Source organism: Scyliorhinus canicula, chromosome 15, assembly GCF_902713615.1.
Source record: "Scyliorhinus canicula chromosome 15, sScyCan1.1, whole genome shotgun sequence".
In the NCBI taxonomy this organism is placed as follows: Eukaryota; Metazoa; Chordata; class Chondrichthyes; order Carcharhiniformes; family Scyliorhinidae; genus Scyliorhinus; species Scyliorhinus canicula.
Genome location: NC_052160.1, coordinates 69,729,072 through 69,746,272, shown reverse-complemented (window position 1 = coordinate 69,746,272; position 17,201 = coordinate 69,729,072). Strand labels below are relative to the sequence as shown.

Below are 17,201 nucleotides of genomic sequence, written 5' to 3'. Positions count from 1 at the left end.
TGACCGTTAAAATCAACGGGTACAGGACGCCGTGCCTCTTTGGCTCCGGGAGCACCGAGAGCTTCGTACACCCAGATCTGGTAAGACACTGGTCGCTCCCTATTTTCCCTGCATGGCAGACTATCTCCCTCGCTTCGGGCTCACACTCCGTTCACCTCCAAGGGTGCACCGTCGCGAACCTAACGATCCAGGGCACTAGCTACTCAAACTTCCAGCTGTACGTGCTCCCTGAACTCTGCGGCCCACTCTTACTGGGGCTCGAATTCCAGTGCAACCTCAAAAGCCTCACACTCAGCTTCGGCGGGCCCTTGCCCCCACTCACTATTTGCAGCCTTGCCACTCTAAAAATCGACCCCCCTCCACTCTTTGCCAATCTCACGCCGGACTGCAAACCCGTAGCCACTCGCAGCAGGCGATACAGCCTGCAGGACAGGGTATTTATCAGAACCGAGGTCCATAGGTTCCTACGTGAGGGGATCATAGAGGCCAGTAACAGTCCCTGGAGAGCTCAGGTGGTAGTCGTCAAGACCGGGGAAAATTTCCGAATAGTAGTGGACTATAGCCAGGCCATTAATCGGTTCACGCTCCTTGATGCGTATCCCCTCCCCAGGATTGCAGACATGGTGAATCAGATCGCCCACTATAAAGTCTTTTCCACGGTGGATCTGAAGTCTGCAGACCAGCAGCTCCCAATCCGCCCGGAGGACCGCCACTTCACGGCGTTTGAGGCCGACGGCCGCCTCTTCCACTTCCTCCGGGTTCCTTTTGGTGTCACTAATGGGGTCTCGGTGTTCCAACGAGCAATGGACCGAATGGTGGACTACTTCGGGCTGCGGGCCACGTTTACGTACCTGGATAACGTCACCATCTGCGGCTACGACCAGCAGGACCACGACGCTAACCTCGATCGATTTCTCCAGACTGCCTCACGTATAACACGGAGAAATGCGTTTTCCGCACGACCAGGCTAGCCATCCTCGGCTATGTCGTGGAGAACGGAGTCCTTGGCCCCGACCTGGACCGTATGAACTCCCTCTCCCTCATTGTCCCAGGGCCTTCAAAAGGTGCCTGGGATTCTTCTCGTATTATGCCCAGTGGGTCCCTCAATATGCGGACAAAGCCCGCCCACTATTTAAGGCCACACTCTTCCCTCTATCGGATGAGGCTCGTCAGGCCTTCACTCGGATCAAGGAGGACATCGCCAAAGCGGCCATGCGGGCGGTGGATGAATCCGTCCCTTTCCAGGTAGAGAGCGACGCCTCAGAGGTCGCTCTCGCAGCCACTCTAAATCAGGCAGGGAGACCAGTCGCCTTTTTCTCCCGAACCCTCTCTGCTTCGGAACATCGACACTCCTCGGTCGAAAAGGAAGCACAGGCCATCGTGGAAGCGATACGTCACTGGAGGCACTACCTCGCAGGTAGGAAGTTCCCCCTCATCACCGACCAAAGATTGGTTGCCTTTAAGTTCGACAACTCTCAAAGGGGCAAGATCAAAAATGATAAGATCTTACGGTGCAGGATCGAACTCTCCACCTACAACTACGATATTATGTATCGACCGGGGAAACTCAACGAGCCCCCAGATGCCCTGTCCCGCGCACGTGCGCCAGCGCGCAGGACGACCGCCTGAAAGCTATTCACGATGACCTCTGCCACCCTGGGATCACCTGGCTCGCCCACTACGTCAAAGCCCGAAATCTGCCTTTCTCCACAGAGGAGGTGAAAGCCATCACCAGGGACTGCCCGATCTGTGCGGAGTGTAAACCGCACCTCTATAGACCAGACAGGGCCCACCTGGTCAAGGCTTCTTGGCCCTTTGAACGCCTCACTATCGATTTCAAAGGGCACTCCCCTCGACCAATAGGAATGTGTACTTCTTGAACGTCATCGACGAGTTCTCTCGTTTTTCCTTTGCTATCCCGTGCCCTGATATGACCTCCCACACTGTCATTAGGGCCCTGCATAGCATCTTCACCCTGTTTGGTTTCCCCAGCTACGTACACAGCGACAGGGGTTTGTCCTTTATGAGCGACAGCTGCGTCAGTACCTGCTCGAAAAGGGCATTGCCTTGAGCAGGACTACAACCCCAGGGGGAACGGGCAGGTGGAGAGGGAGAACGCGACGGTCTGGAAGACCGTCCTACTGACCCTCCGGTCCAGGAAGCTTCCGTTGGCAGGAAGTCCTCCCTGACGCGCTCCATGCTATTAGGTCCCTCCTATGTACGGCCACCAACCAGACCCCTCACTACCACAGGGGTTTCGCTCCCAGCATGGTTAAAGACACCGGGCCCGGTTCTCCTCCGGAAGCACGTCCGGACTCACAAGACTGACCCACTCGTAGAGAGAGTGCTCCTGCTCCATTTAAACCCACACTACGCATTTATAGAGTACCCTGACGGCCGTCAGGACACTGTTTCCCTCCGGGACCGCGCAATGCAGGATCCAACTCCTGTGGTCGTCACCACTGTTGTATTATATTGTATACATTGGTATTACGGCAAGGCCCCTGTTCTACAGGTACGGGGGGTAGATCCCTACCTGCTGGCTCCGCCCAGTAGGCGGAGTATAAATATGCGTGCTCTCCGAACAGCAGCCATTTTGCCAGCTGCTGTAGGAGGCCACACATCTCTGTGTAATAAAGCCTCGATTACATTCTACTCGCATCTTGTTGTAATTGAGAGTGCATCAGTCGTGCAAGGTGGATGTCGGAGGCGGAGTCCGAAGCTTTGTGGATAAGTTGCTTCATGATGTATCCCCCTTTTCAACTTTGCCGTTGGACTGCGGGTAGTGCGGACTGGAGGTAACATGCTGGAAGTTGTAGCCTTTAGCAAATGTGATCCATTCTCGACTGTGGAAACATGGGCCATTGTCGCTCATGACAGTATTCGGGATGCCATGCTGTGAGAACGGCTCTTTGCACGCTTTGATGACGGTCTTTGAGGTGAGTTCGGACAGCTTCAGCACCTCAGGATAGTTTGAGAAATAATCAATGAGTAGGATGTAGTCATGACCATTCGCGTGGAATAGGTCAATGCCGACCTTGGACCATGGCGAGGTTTCCAGGTCGTGTTGGGGCGTCTCCTTGCCCTGTGGTGGTTGGAACTTCTGACAGGTCTCGCAGTCCAGGACCATGGGCGGGATTCTCCGACCCCCCGGGGTCCTCCCCGGCGGGCCCCCCGCGGCTGTTGGTGGGCCCCCGCGGCAATTCTGCGACCGGCGATGACCGAAGTCCCACCACTGACAGGCCTCTCCCGCCGGCGGGAATCAAAACACCTACCGGACCTGTGGGATTGGCGGGCTCCGGGGTCCTGGGCGGGGGGGGGGGGGGGGGGCACGGAGCGATCTGACCACGGGGGGTGCCCCCACAGTGGCCTGGCCCACGATCGGGGCCCACCAATCGGCGGGCGGGCCTGTGCCGTGGGGGCACTCTTTTTCTTCCGCCTCCGCCATGGCCTTCACCATGGCGGAGGCGGAAGAGACTCACCTGAGCATGCGCCGGTATGACGTCAGCAGCCGCTGACGCTCCGGCGCATGCGCGGACTTACGCCAGCCGGCGAAGTCCTTTCGGCCCCGGCTGGTGTGGCGCCAAAGGCCGTTCACGCCAGCCGGCGGAGTGGAAACCGCTCCAGCACGGGCCTAGCCCCTCAATGTGAGGGCTTGGCCCCTAAAGGGGCGGAGAATTCTGCACCTTTGGGGCGGCCCGACGCCGGAGTGGTTCACGCCACTCCGACACGCCGGGACCCCCCGCCCCGCCGGATAGGGGAGAATCCCAGCCACGTCTGTGATGTCCTGGTTGATGCCGGGCCTGTAGACGGCTTGTCGGGCCCTGCGTCTGCATTTTTCTATCCCCAGAATTTGCCGTAGTACCATGTGCTGGAGACGCAGCGGGATCACTTTCTGTCCATCTTTAGCAGGATTCCGTTTATCAGAGTTAGGTCGCCTTTGACGTTATAGAATTGAGGGCATTGCCCTTTCGACCACCCATTGTTGAGGTTGTAGATGACTCGCTGCAGCAGGGGGTCTTTGTCCGTCTCTTCTCTGATGAGAACGAGTTTTTTGTCTGTTGCAGGGATGTTGCTTACGCACATCACATTGGGTATGGTGCTCTTTCCAAGAGCCGGTGCAGACTCGATGGGCCGAATGGCCTCCTTCTGCACTGTAAATTCTATGTAAATTTGTAGCTGAGATTCAATGTGCTGGATGATCTCCAGTGGCTCACTCGGTGAGGTGACGGAGCGGGACAATGCATCTGCAATGATGAGCTCTTTGCCAGGCATGTAGACAAGATTGAAATCGTACCTCCGGAGTTTGAGCAAAATTCTCTGCAATCGGGGCATCATGTCGTTCAGGTTCTTTTGGATGATGTGGACCAGAGGTCTGCGATCTGTTTCAATGGTGAATGTTGGCAGTCCACAGACGTAGTCATGGAATTTGAGGATGCCGGTGAGAAGACCAAACACTCCTTTTCAATCTGCGTGTACCTGGTCTCTGTCCGAGTCATTGCCTGTGATGCGTATGCTACTGGGACCCATGATGATGTGTCATCTTTCCATAGCAGTACTGTTCCAATGCCATCCTGACTCGCATCGGTCGAGATCTTAGTTTCGCGATCAAAGAATGCGAGGACTGGTGTAGTGGTGAGTTTGGCCTTCAGCTCCAACCACTCTGTCTGGTGTTCCATCTTCCACTCGAAAGCGGTTGATTTCTTTATCAGTTTTCTGAGGGACGTTGTGTATGTGGCCAAATTCGGGATGAATTTGCCTCGGAGGTTTACCACTCCATGGAAGCGCAGTACTGCTTTCTTGCTCTCGGGGACTTTCATTGCCTTAATTGCTTTTATTTGATCCGAGTCCGGGCGTACACCGTGTTTCGATATCTGATATACAATATCTGATCAACCAGGAACTTTAGCGTGGATGTCCCAAATCAGCATTTGGATTTGTTCAGCTTGAGGCCATGCTCATGTATGCATCGGAATACTCTCTTCAGTCGCGGCACATGTTCCTCTGGAGTTGAAGACCAGATTATGACATTGTCTATTCCTTCCATCATCTGTTTCATGATGCGGTGGAATATTTCTGATGCTGAGATGATGCCAAATGGCATTCGGTTATAGCAGAATATGCCAAAAGGCGTGTTGAAAGTGCAGAGCTTTCTGCTGGATTCTTTGAGTTGAATTTGCCAGAATCCTTGGGATGCATCCAGCTTTGTGAAGAAGCGCACGTGTGCCGTTTCGCTCGTGATTTCTTCCCTTTTTTGGGATTGGCTAATGTTCCCGCATAATGTTTTTGTTTAGATCCTTGTAGGTCCCCCGAAGGCTTCTTGATGCACACCATCGAGCTAACCCAGTCAGTTAGTTCAGTGACCTTCGAGATGATGCCTTTCTTTTGTAGGCTTGTGAGTTCTGCTTTCAGTCGATCCCTCAGTGGAGCAGGGACCCTCCTTGGTGGGTGGACCACTGATTTTGCATCAGGCCGCAGTAGAATCTTGTACTCGTGTGGAAGTGTGCCCATTCCACTGAAGACATCTGGGTATTGGGTCAGTATGTCGTCGATGCTGGCCTGAAGATCCTGATGAAACAATGTCATGGTGTAGACCCTTTTTAATGAGGTCCAGTTGCTTGCAGGCTTGTGCACCTAGCAGTGATGCCCTGTCTGGTTGGACAATTTCAAATCTCAAGCTTGTCTCTATGTGTCGGTTGGACACTGTCAGATGGCATGACCCCATGATTGCGTGGTGCAGATCTGCACAGGGCTGCATAGTGGTTGAGTTTCCCACACTGGAGACATTGTTTGCCTTTTGCAGGGCATTGTTTCCTAAAGTGGGCGGTTCCACAGTTTGCACACGTCATGACGTCGGCGTCATGACATTCTGTGCGTCGTCGCGCATGCGCGATGCGGCTATCGGCCGTTTGCGTATGCGCAGTGCGGTTCTCAGCCGATTCGTATTCCCGGTCGTACTGCCCCAGGAGGAGCATGCAAAATGGCTGCCATCGGACATGTGGAGGCGCTGCATCTGGGAGACGGCCTGAACACTCTCCACCTCGTGGGAGGTTTGTTTTTCACTCTCAGCGTTTCTGTATTGTGAGTAGCGATTTTTTTTTTTTGAATGTTCAATTACAGTGCACATTTCAATAGCGATCTTTAAGGTCATATGTTTGATTTTTAGCAATTGCTCTCTCAGAGGATCAGAGTGGATTCGAAAAACGGTTTGGTCTCTGATCATGGAGTCAGTTATGTCACCGAAGTTGCAGGATTGCACTCGTAGTCTAGGGTTAGTGAGATAACTATTGAAGGATTCATCTTTACCTTGCATCCTTTGTTTAAAGATGTAGCGCTCAAATATTTTGTTTGTGTCAACTTTGCAGTGGCTGTCGAATTTTTCCAGGATAGTTTGGTATTTTGTTTTGTCCTGCCCTTCTGTGTATTGAAACGAGTTGAAGATCTCTATCACGTGGTCACCCGCAGTGGTCAGTAGGAGAGCTATCTTCCGTGCATCGGTTGCACCGTTCAAGTTGGATGCTTCTACATGTAGTTGGAATTTTTGTTTAAACGAACGCCAGTTAGCACTAAGATTAACGGTGGTCCTGAGTTGATGAGGAGCCTGTGTCTTGTCCATCGTGTCTGGATTCGGTAGCTGTTTGTGTTGGCTCTGTTGCCAAAGAGCTGTCTGCGTTTGTCTCTGACCTTACTGAGTTGAACTAGGTCGATTCAATAGCCACTCCTGTACCATGTCTCATTATGTTACTTGGAGTAACATAAGCCGCTACTTGGTGTAGGCGTTGCTGAAGGATACTCCAGACCTTGAGGTAAGTTGAACGTATTTATTGAGTGATCAACAAAGCTCCTAAATGAGTTCTACACTCTACTAATCTGACTCTAGTAACACAGTATACTCTACTAACTATTTGAACTTGCTCTAGACCACATGTATGGTGTGGCGGTGCTGCTAACCACACACGTCTTGCTCTCTAGGCTTCTGCCGGTGGAAGGGACAGGGCCTGTGTGCCTTGTCCTTTTTATAGTGGTCATGTGGTGCCCTCTTGTGGTGATGCCACCACTGGGTGTTCTGATTACCCATTGGTTGTGTCTTGTTCTGATGATCCATTGGTTAGATGTCTGCATATCATTACAGTGGTAAAGAAAAAACTTGAATTTTTAAATACAAATTGGATATGAAGTGCTGTAACCTACAGGACTACAGATCAAAGGCTGGAAAATGGTTTAGCTGATTTTTGGCGTGAACATGATGAGCTGAATGGCTTCCTGTGCTGTAACTTTACATAATTTTAGTTAATAAGAATGCACAATATTACGTAGAATTTGTACAGAATATAGAACACTGAAATAGGCCATTTCCTCAACCAGTCCATGCTGCCCTTTCTGGTCTACTTAAGCCTCTTCCTATCTAACTCTTATCAGCATAACTTGCTATTCCTTCCCCCTTATCTGCTCATTTAAGTTCCCCTTAAATGCATTTATATTACTCATCGTAGCTACTATTGTGATGGACTATTTGGGAATGTTTTTATTGAAATGAAAATCACTTGAAATGAAAAATGAAAATGAAAATCGCTTATTGTCATGAGTAGGCTTCAGATGAAGTTACTGTGAAAAGCCCCTAGTCGCCACATTTCGGTGCCTGTTCGGGGAGGCTGTTACGGGAATCGAACCGTGCTGCTGGCCTGCTTTCAAAGCCAGCGATTTAGCTGTGTGCTAAACAGCCCCTATTGTCACGAGTAGGCTTCAATGAAGTTACTGTGATTATTATTATTTAGCCTATTCACACTTCAAGATTTTCCATCTTTAATCATCATACATATATTGAATTATTGAGAGTAGTATTAACCTGTTAATTTTATTGCTTTGAAATGCATTTTTATTTTTTATTTTCATTAAGTCAGTCGAATATGTAAAGAAGCACAGTGATGGCTTCACAGGCTGTCTGTGATAAATGTCCATAGTTGTTCAAGTTTATCTAATGTTTATTTTAACAGTAAGGTGGATATCACAATGTTATTCAGAGTGAATAGAGGTTGTTGTGTCATCATGCAGACCTACTGAGCAACAATCTCCCTCCCAATCAGCAAAGGCAGACATGCCGCCCTCATACTTTCAAAGCTGGACATGTCCACATCTTCTATTTCCTATATTTACATGGTGTCTGTATAGAAGATGATGCAGCTCTCCTCACGTCACTCAAAAGGATTATGCTCCACTCCCGTTTATTGAATGTGATCTCCAGTTAATGTCACTACCTGAATACAATTATATCATCAACAATTAATGTACAGTGGGCTGCAATGCTATGCCGCACTGTGCTGGATATTATGTCATCACGTTAGATTTTCAGTGCATCTCCCTTGCCTGTGGTAAGGCAATATAATGTTAAAATGAGATTTAATTTGAGTACCCCAGTCTGTTCACACTGCATCATTTATTTCCCCTTCAAGAGGTTCTTTACAAGTGAGTGTGAGAAGACCCCAAACATCGCACCAGATCCTACTGCGTGGAACAGCTATTAGCTTGAAGAAAAGTATCCACTTATGAACCAAGGCAATGTTGAGCTTACATAAGATATAGGTGCAGGAATTGACCGTACAGCTCCGAGAGATTCCTTCGTCATTCAATAAGAACACAGCATATCTTCCGTCTCAACTCCATTTTCCCGCCTTATCCCCACCCCATTAATCTTAAAGAGCATTTCTGCTATACGAGCATTTCTTACTATAGCATTCTTATAGATTTCTAAACTGTTCAGTACAGAAAAAGAATCCAGTGTATAATTACCAATAATGAATGCAGGAAACTCAGCTTGAAAAAGTGAACTGCATTTGTCAAACACGGCATCTTCTTGTCAGGAAAGGTGCTGTATCTGTAAGTAACATTAGAGTTATGATGATTGTGCAGTTAGTGATGGTTGTAGATTTGATGGGTGTGTTGCTATCTCTGAAACGGCACAGTGTCAAGAGATACAATAGGGAGTGGTAGAATTGTCAAAGTTTTATTATCAAATTCTGTGGGGGCGATTCTCCAATATGAAGCCCAAGTGCTCGCGCCGTCGCGAACGCCGTTGCGTTTCACGACAGCGCGAACCTAGCCCGGGTACGACCGATTCTGGCCGCGCTGCGCCAACCCGCGCATGCGCAGTTGGGCCGCTCCAACCTGCGCATGCGCGGGGGACGTCTTTAGCGTGCCGGCCCCGACTCAACATGGGGTTGGTGTTCAGCAGCCGGCCGCACAAGAATGTAGGCCCAGGGGGGGAGAGGCTGGCTCGCTGATCGGTGGGCCCCGATCGCGGGCCAGACCCCATCGGAGGTCCCCCCGGTGAAAGAGCCCCCCCCCCCCCCCCCCCCCCACCACAGGCCTCCCCCAGACCATTCCCGCCGGCATCGACCAGGGGTGAATGGCGCCGGTGGGACTCTGTTGTATCGGCACGGCCGCTTGGCCCATCTGGGCTGGTGAATCGGCGGCCCCGCAGACGCGTTGGCGCAAATGCCGCTGATTCTCCGCACCTCGGAGAATTGCGCGCCGATGTCGGAGCACGGTTGCGCCGATTCTCCGGCCCGACGCGGGACTCGGAGAATCGCCCCTGTAGCTTTCCAAAACTCCACAAATTGAATTAAGTTCGACTGCATTTTACACCTTAAGACTTTGTTTTCTATGCATTTACTCTGGTTTAGGTGAAAATCACAGGCAGATTTTGTTAGTTGAGCGTTTAAGCTGGTTATTTGGTGCTGTATTTAATGTGGATGTTCTTCTGATGAAGTGTGTGTGGACAACTAAAAGTTCAGAATGACAATATTACTGTCCAATGCAACCCACAAATATAGACATTCATTGCTGCATTAGCGTGGGTCAAGGTGAACTACAAATGCTGAATAACCCTTCTGATCCAGATATTGTGTTATATTCAAAGTGGGAAAAGAATGAACAGAGCTGGAATGTTTTCTCTTCCAAAGCAGTAGACATTGAAGAACCTTTGTTATCCTAATATATCCTTTGTTATCATAATACAGCCCAGGAAAGGTATATTCTGCAGAAAAGCAAATTGCAAGCTCAACATTAATGAGCGGTCATAAAGATATAAGGAAAAATGTGGGGCCATGGAAAGAAACACACACAAAGTATATGGATTGAAGGGGAGAGCATGACAACAACAACTTGTATTGATATAGCACCTTTAACGTAATGAAACATCCCCTCAAGCTGCTTCACAGAGATATCACCAAACAAAATATGACACTGAAACACATCAGGAGATGTGGGGGCCGATGACCAAAAGCTTTGTCAAGGAGTTGGTTTGAAGGATGTCTGAAGTGGATTTGTGGCGTGTCAGGACAGAGGCAGCAGAGTTGTGGATGACCTCAAGTTTATGGAGGGTAGAATGTTAGAGGGTGGCCAGGAGTGTGTTGGAATTGTTGAGTGTAAAGGTAACGGGCAGATTTGGGCAATGTTACTGAGATGGATATTGGCTGTCCTGGTGATGGTGATATTAGAAACCTATCTCAGATTCAAATATGATAGCGAGGTTTGCGACCTAGTTCAGTCTCAGACAATTGTCGGGAAGCGAGACAGAATTGATGGAAAACTAATAGAGTTTTTTGTGGGGGCTGAAGATAATGGCTTCAGTCTTCCTACTACTTAATTGGAGTATTACTGTTCACCCATTCTGGATGTTGGACAAGGAGGCTGGCCATTTGGAGATAGTGGGGAATGCAAGGTGATGAGAGAGAATTGTGTCTCGTCAGTGTACAGTTGAAAACTGATACTTTGTTATGGATGATGTTGCTAAAGGGTAGGAAGTAGATGAAAAATAGAAGGGGGACAAAGAGAGATCTTTGGGGGGTATCAGAGAAAATGCTATGAAGAGAACCCAATACAGGTGACTACCGCTAGAAAGATGAGAATGGAACCAGATGAGAGCAGTCCCACCCAGCTGGGAAACAGTGGAGAGGCATTCATTGGAGGAGGATGTTGCGGTCAACCATGCCAAAGACTGCAGGGTGGTCGGGAACTTTGAGGAGGCACAGTTTGCTTTTGACACAGGCATGAAGGCTGTCATTTGTAACTTTGATTAAATCAGTTTTGGTACAGGAGCAGAAAGCTGATTGGAGGGATTGAGTATGGAGTTCCAGGAAAGATGGGCATGAATTCAACCGGAGACATTACGTTCAAGGACTTTGGAGAGGAAAGGGAGATTGGAAAAGCCGCCGTAATTTGCAAGGACAGAGGGGGAGAAGGATTGGTGTTTAGACAAGAGAGGTGTTGATGGAAGATTGGAAGGAATGAAGGACAGATCTGAGGACAGTGAACTGTTAACAATATCGTTCAACATGGGGACCAGGAGGGGAAGTCAGCAACTTAGTGGGAATATGGTTGAGGAGGTGAATCCTATGGACAAGATGAGGTCATAAAGGGCATTAAGAGAGATTAGAGAGAAACTAGAGAAAGAATAATAATAATTTTTATTCGTGTCACAAGTAGGCTCACATTGACAGTGCAATGAAGTTACTGTGAAAATCCCCGAGCCACCACACTATGGCGCCTGTTCAGGTACACTGAGGGAGAATTCAGAATGTCCAATTCACCTAAAAAGCACGGCTTTCGGGACTTTCGGAAACAGATTGGTCTTGGACTGGTGGTCCGTGAGGGGCATGTTAGGAGCAGCTGATCAAATGATTAGTGTTGGTGGCAAAGACATTCATGAAATCCTTACTCTTGTCTTTGAGGATAAATTTGGAGGAGACAGGGAGAAGGATTTCAGAAAATTATTTGCTGTAGTCTGTGGCTAAGTACTCAGTCTGCGATACTGTGCCAAAATACTTTGACATTGGTCTTGACCATACGTTGACTGACAGCAACACCTCCAGAACACCGGAGCCAAGGTCAGGATTAGAGTGAATCTCATACGCAAACCGCCGGGTAGCACCTGGGCCTACAGAGCCAACACACCATGCGCTGCTTCCCTCGCCTGGTCCAGCCAACAGCCAACAGTGGCTGACTGTGCTGGCACACATTGAGCATCCCGATGTCCGCAGGGTAAACATTCTCCTCAAAGAACATCACTGACTCACTGCTAACAAAGCACTCTGTTACAAGCCACAAGTATCTTACAGGGTGGGAACATATAAACCACTCGTGTACCTTGCAGAATATGAGCTCCCCGCTTAAGGGGGCAGGGGACGTATAAACAATGTCTAGTTGTATGCTATATACAGCTGGCCAGTTAGATATCAGCAAGGTAGGCCCAGTCGAGATCTACCGTGGGGATGTATATAATAGTTATTGTCAATAAATTACATTTCTTTGAACAACTCAGTGTGGACTCCTTCGTGGTCTTATTAAACACTCATACTGACACAGGGCATGAAAGAAAAACACATTCCCATCTGAAAATCAAAACCTCCAATTGAACACCCTATAAAGAAATAAATCTTGGGCCAGATTTTAACACTGCTCTAGATGGGTTCGGAGGCAGGGGAGTAGCGTAAAACTACATGGACTGAATTCTATTTGGGGTCCCACCTGCACTGACCAGGTCACGATTTTACTTCAGGGCGAGCAGGGCCTCATCAGGGAGTCCACCCGTGCCTCTATTAAGACTCTTCGGGGGCCACTGAAAGGCCTTTTCCTACCCAACCTCAATTTTTAGGCTGGTGAGCAGATCATGGATCAGGGGAAAACGTGAAATTGAACCAAGGTATATTCTGCAGAAAAGCAAATACAAGCTCAACATTAATGAGCGATCATAAAGATATAAGGAAAAATGTGGGGCCATGGAAAGAAACACACACAAAGTATATGGATTGAAGGGGAGAGCATGACAACAACAACTTGTATTGATATAGCACCTTTAACGTAATGAAACATCCCCTCAAGCTGCTTCACAGAGATATCACCAAACAAAATATGACGCTGAACCACATCAGGAGATGTGGGGGCCGATGACCGAAAGCTTTGTCAAGGAGTTGGTTTGAAGGATGTCTGAAGTGGATTTGTGGCGTGTCAGGACAGAGGCAGCAGAGTTGTGGATGACCTCAAGTTTATGGAGGGTAGAATGTTGGAGGGTGGCCAGGAGTGTGTTGGAATTGTTGAGTGTAAAGGTAACGGGCAGATTTGGGCGATGTTACTGAGATGGATATTGGCTGTCCTGGTGATGGTTAATCTTCCTCCATCAGAAACCCCGTTCTGGCTGGGGACACCCTCCCCTAGAATCCGGTGACAACCAGACCTCCCACTCCTGTCACCTGAGATCCCAATCCGCCCCTTGCAATCCCCCAAGCCTTCTCTAAAACCACTGCCCCAATATCGACACTGGGAGTGTGAAATGGCATTGGGCCTACTGAAGGTGACGGGGATGCGTTTCGAGTCCCCACCATCCGGATAATTCAATAGTGAGCAGTTCTGGCTGATAAGAACATGATGTCACAGTGCATCACTTAGTCCAACCAGATCTGACAGCCGATGGCTAAATTGGTTGTCTGCCAAACCGTTCAAATCTGTATCCCTTGGATGTTACAGAATGAACCTGCACTTGAGCAACGGCCAGAGCCAGAGAGATTATGGTTTTATTGTAGGTAGAAGGAGAAATGTTCTTGAGCAGAAATGTCAGTGGCAGAAATGTGAGGAGATTAAGAGGAAAATCAAACAAACAATAAGGGCTGAGTTAAATGATTGAGCAACAGAAAACAAATATTAAAATATTCTACATAAATAAAAGGAGGATTGTAGGGCTGGGAAGAAAGGTACTGAGGAATGGATAGGATAAAAGCCATAGGCAGTGATGCCAGAAATATCAACTGAACACTTTTCCCCCGCTTTATCAGGGAATCAAATCAAGTGGTCATGAAATTATTATTATTTATTTATGATAAGATGAGAAATAATGTCCCCGATTTAGCAGTCGGAATGAAGGCAAATATGTCAGTATTCACCTTTATTATTCCTCTGGAACTGTTGCTGATGTTAAATGCGGAAATCCAGAAGTTGCTGTCTATTGTTCTTTGATTCCGCACAGGAATTTCCCGTAGACTGAAACTAATTGAAACCACTGAGCTGATGAGAGTTTGCACTTGTGTCATTTGTTGTTGGTCTCATAGTAAAGACCCTTCAAAATGAATGAGGTGTTGAATGAGGTGTCATAGAGTTTTAAACATTGCAGGAGGTTCATAATTACTTCTCACCCCTCTGGCCCAGAAAATCTAATTTTATAATTGTGCACTGTCAAGTTTCTCCATTATAATAAAAAATTAGTTTCAAGGTTTGTTTATGACATTACAGCTTCCAATGTATGTGTCCCAATAATTTATTTCATTAATTAATTTCAATTATTTTAGCTATGAAGAATGATTGGGTAGGCTTGGGGGAGGGGGGACAATGTGGTTTGGAAGAGAGGGAGGGCAAGGGGAAATCTAATTGAGGTGTATAAAAATATGAGGAAGCCAGATAGAATGGATGGGAAGGACCAATTTCCCATTAGCAGAGAGGTCAATAACAAGGAGGTATCAATTTAAAATAGAGGGGAGTTGAAAAATTGTTTTTACCCTGAAAATGGTGAGATTCTTAGAACTCATCCCCTGAAAGGGTAGCAAAGACGAAAACTCTCACTGCCTTTTTAATTGAAACTTGGATATGCTGTATCCTACAGGACTACAGATCAAAGGGTGGAAAAAATGGGACAGCTGATTTTTGGCATGAACACAGTGGACTGAATGGCTTCCTGTGCTGTAAATTTTCACAATTTTATTTATTAAGAATGTGCAGTATTACATAGAATTTGTACAGAATATACAGCACTGAAAAAGGCCATTTCCTCAACCAGTCCATGCCGCTCTTTCTGGTCTATTTGAGCCTCCTATCTAATTCTTATCAGCATAACTCGCTATTCCTTCTCCCTCATCTGCTTATCTATCGTCCCCTCCAATGAATCTTTACTACTCATCGCTACAGGCTAGACAGTTGGTTCCTGATGCAGAGTGATGCCAACAGTGCGGGTTCAATTCCTGTACTGGCTGAGGTTATTCCTGAAGGCCCCACCTCCTCAACTGTGCCCCTTTCATAGAACATACAGTGCAGAAGGAGGCCATTCAGCCCAATAACCCCTCCTAACGTTTTTGGTAATGAAGGGCAATTTATCATGGCCAATCCACCCAACCTGCACATCTTTGGACTGTGGGAGGAAACCGGAGCACCCGGAGGAAACCCACGCAGATGTGGTGAGAACGTGCAGACTCCGCACAGACAGTGACCCAGCGGGGAATCGAACCTGGGACCCTGGCGCTGTGAAGCCACAGTGCTGGCCACTTGTGCTACCGTGCTTCCCAAACAAGGTTGGGTGGTGTTACTGAGTTATGGGGATCGGGTGGAGGTGTGGGCTCAAGTGGACTGCTCTTTCCAAGGGCTGGTGCAGACTCGATGGGCTGAATGGCCTCCTTCTACACTGTAAATTCTATGATTCTATAATTCTATAATTTTCCTGAGGTGTGGTGATCCTCAGGTTACAACTTCACCAGTCAGCACTTCCCCTTCAAAGGGGAAAGCAGCCCATGGTCATCTGGGGATTAGGGTGCCGTTACTTTTTGTTTACTGTTATGATGGAATAACTGGTTTTCAGTTTGGGAACGTTTTTATCATTATTTAGTAAATCCACACTCCAAGACTTTCCATCTTTAATCATCATACATATATTGAATTATTGAGTGTAGTATTAATGTGTTAGTTTTATTGCTTTGAAATGCAGTTCGCTTTGAATTTAATTAAATCAGTCGAATATGTAAAGAAGCACAGCAATGGCTTCTCAGGTTGTATGTAATAAATGTCCAGATTTGTTCAAGTTTATCTAATGTTTATTTTAATAAGTTGGATATCACAATGTTATTCAGAGTGAATGAAGGTTGTTGTGTTTAATCATGCAGACCTCTTGAGCAACAATCTCCCTCCCAATCAGCAAAGGCAGACATGCCGCCCTCATACTTTCAAAGCTGGACATGTCCACGTCTTCTATTTCCTATATTTACATGGTGTCTGTATAGAAGACGATGCAGCTCTCCTCACGTCACTCAAAAGGGTTATGTTCCACTCCCGTTTATTGAATGTGATCCCCAGTTAATGTCACTACCTGAATACAATTATAGAATCATAGAATCATAGAATTAACAGTGCAGAAGGAGGCCATTCAGCCCACTGAGTCTGCACCGGCCTTTGGAAAGAGCACTCCACTTGAGCCCACATCTCCACCCTAACCCCATAACCCAGTTACCCCACCCAACCTTTTTTGGACACTAAGGGCAATTTATCGTGGCCAGTCCGCCTAACCCGCACATCTTTGGGCTGTGGGAGGAAACCGGAGCGCCCGGAGGAAACCCATACAGACATGGGGAGAACGTGCAGATTCCGCACAGACAGTGACCCAGCAGGGAATCGAACCTGGGACTCTGAAGTTGTGAAGCAACTGTGCTAACCACCATGCTACTGTTTATGATATCATAAACAATTAATGTACAGTGCGCTGCAATGTTATGCCGCGCTGTGCTGGACATTATGCCATCATGTTAGTTTTTCAGTGCAGCTCCCTTTCTGTGGGAAGGCAATATAATGTTAAAGTGGGATTTAATTGCCCAGTCTAGGACGCAGCATCATCGATTTCCCCTTTAAGAGGTTCTTTACAAGTGAGTGTGAGAAGACCCCAAACATAGCACCAGATCCTACTGCGTGGAACAGCCATTAGCTTGAAGACAAATATCTAATTATGAACTGAGCAATGTAAAGCTTACATAAAATATAGGTGCAGGAATTAACCATACAGCTCCGAGAGATTCCTTCGTCACTCAATAAGAACACAGCATATCTTCCGTCTCAACTCCATTTTCCCGCCTTATCCCCACCACTAATTTTAAAAGTGCATTTCTGCTACACAAGCATTTCTTTCTTACTATAACATTTTTATAGACTTATAAACGATTTCAGTGCAGAAAATGTATCCAGTGTATAATTACCGATAACGAACGCAGGAAACTCAGCTTGAAAAGTGAGCTGCATTTGCCAAACACGGCATCTTCTTGTCAGGAAAGGTCTCTGTATCTGTAAGTAACATTAAAGTTATGATGATTGTGCAGTTAATGGTGGTTGTATAGTTGATGGGTGTGTTGCTGTCCCTGAAACCTGTCCATGATAACAAGATACAATAGGGAGTGGTAGAATTG

At 47.5% G+C, this 17,201-nt stretch overlaps 1 protein-coding gene across 1 annotated transcript in view; it reads right to left on the bottom strand.

Moving 5' to 3' along the window:
* pigq (phosphatidylinositol glycan anchor biosynthesis, class Q) overlaps window positions 1-8,806 on the bottom strand; it is a 63,852-nt gene extending 55,046 nt beyond the window's left edge. Inside the window, exon 1 of the mRNA XM_038819511.1 lies at window positions 8,788-8,806. The gene's annotated coding sequence lies outside the window, so the exon portion shown is untranslated. The remainder of the gene's footprint in view (window positions 1-8,787) is intronic.
* Window positions 8,807-17,201: the final 8,395 nt, after the last annotated feature.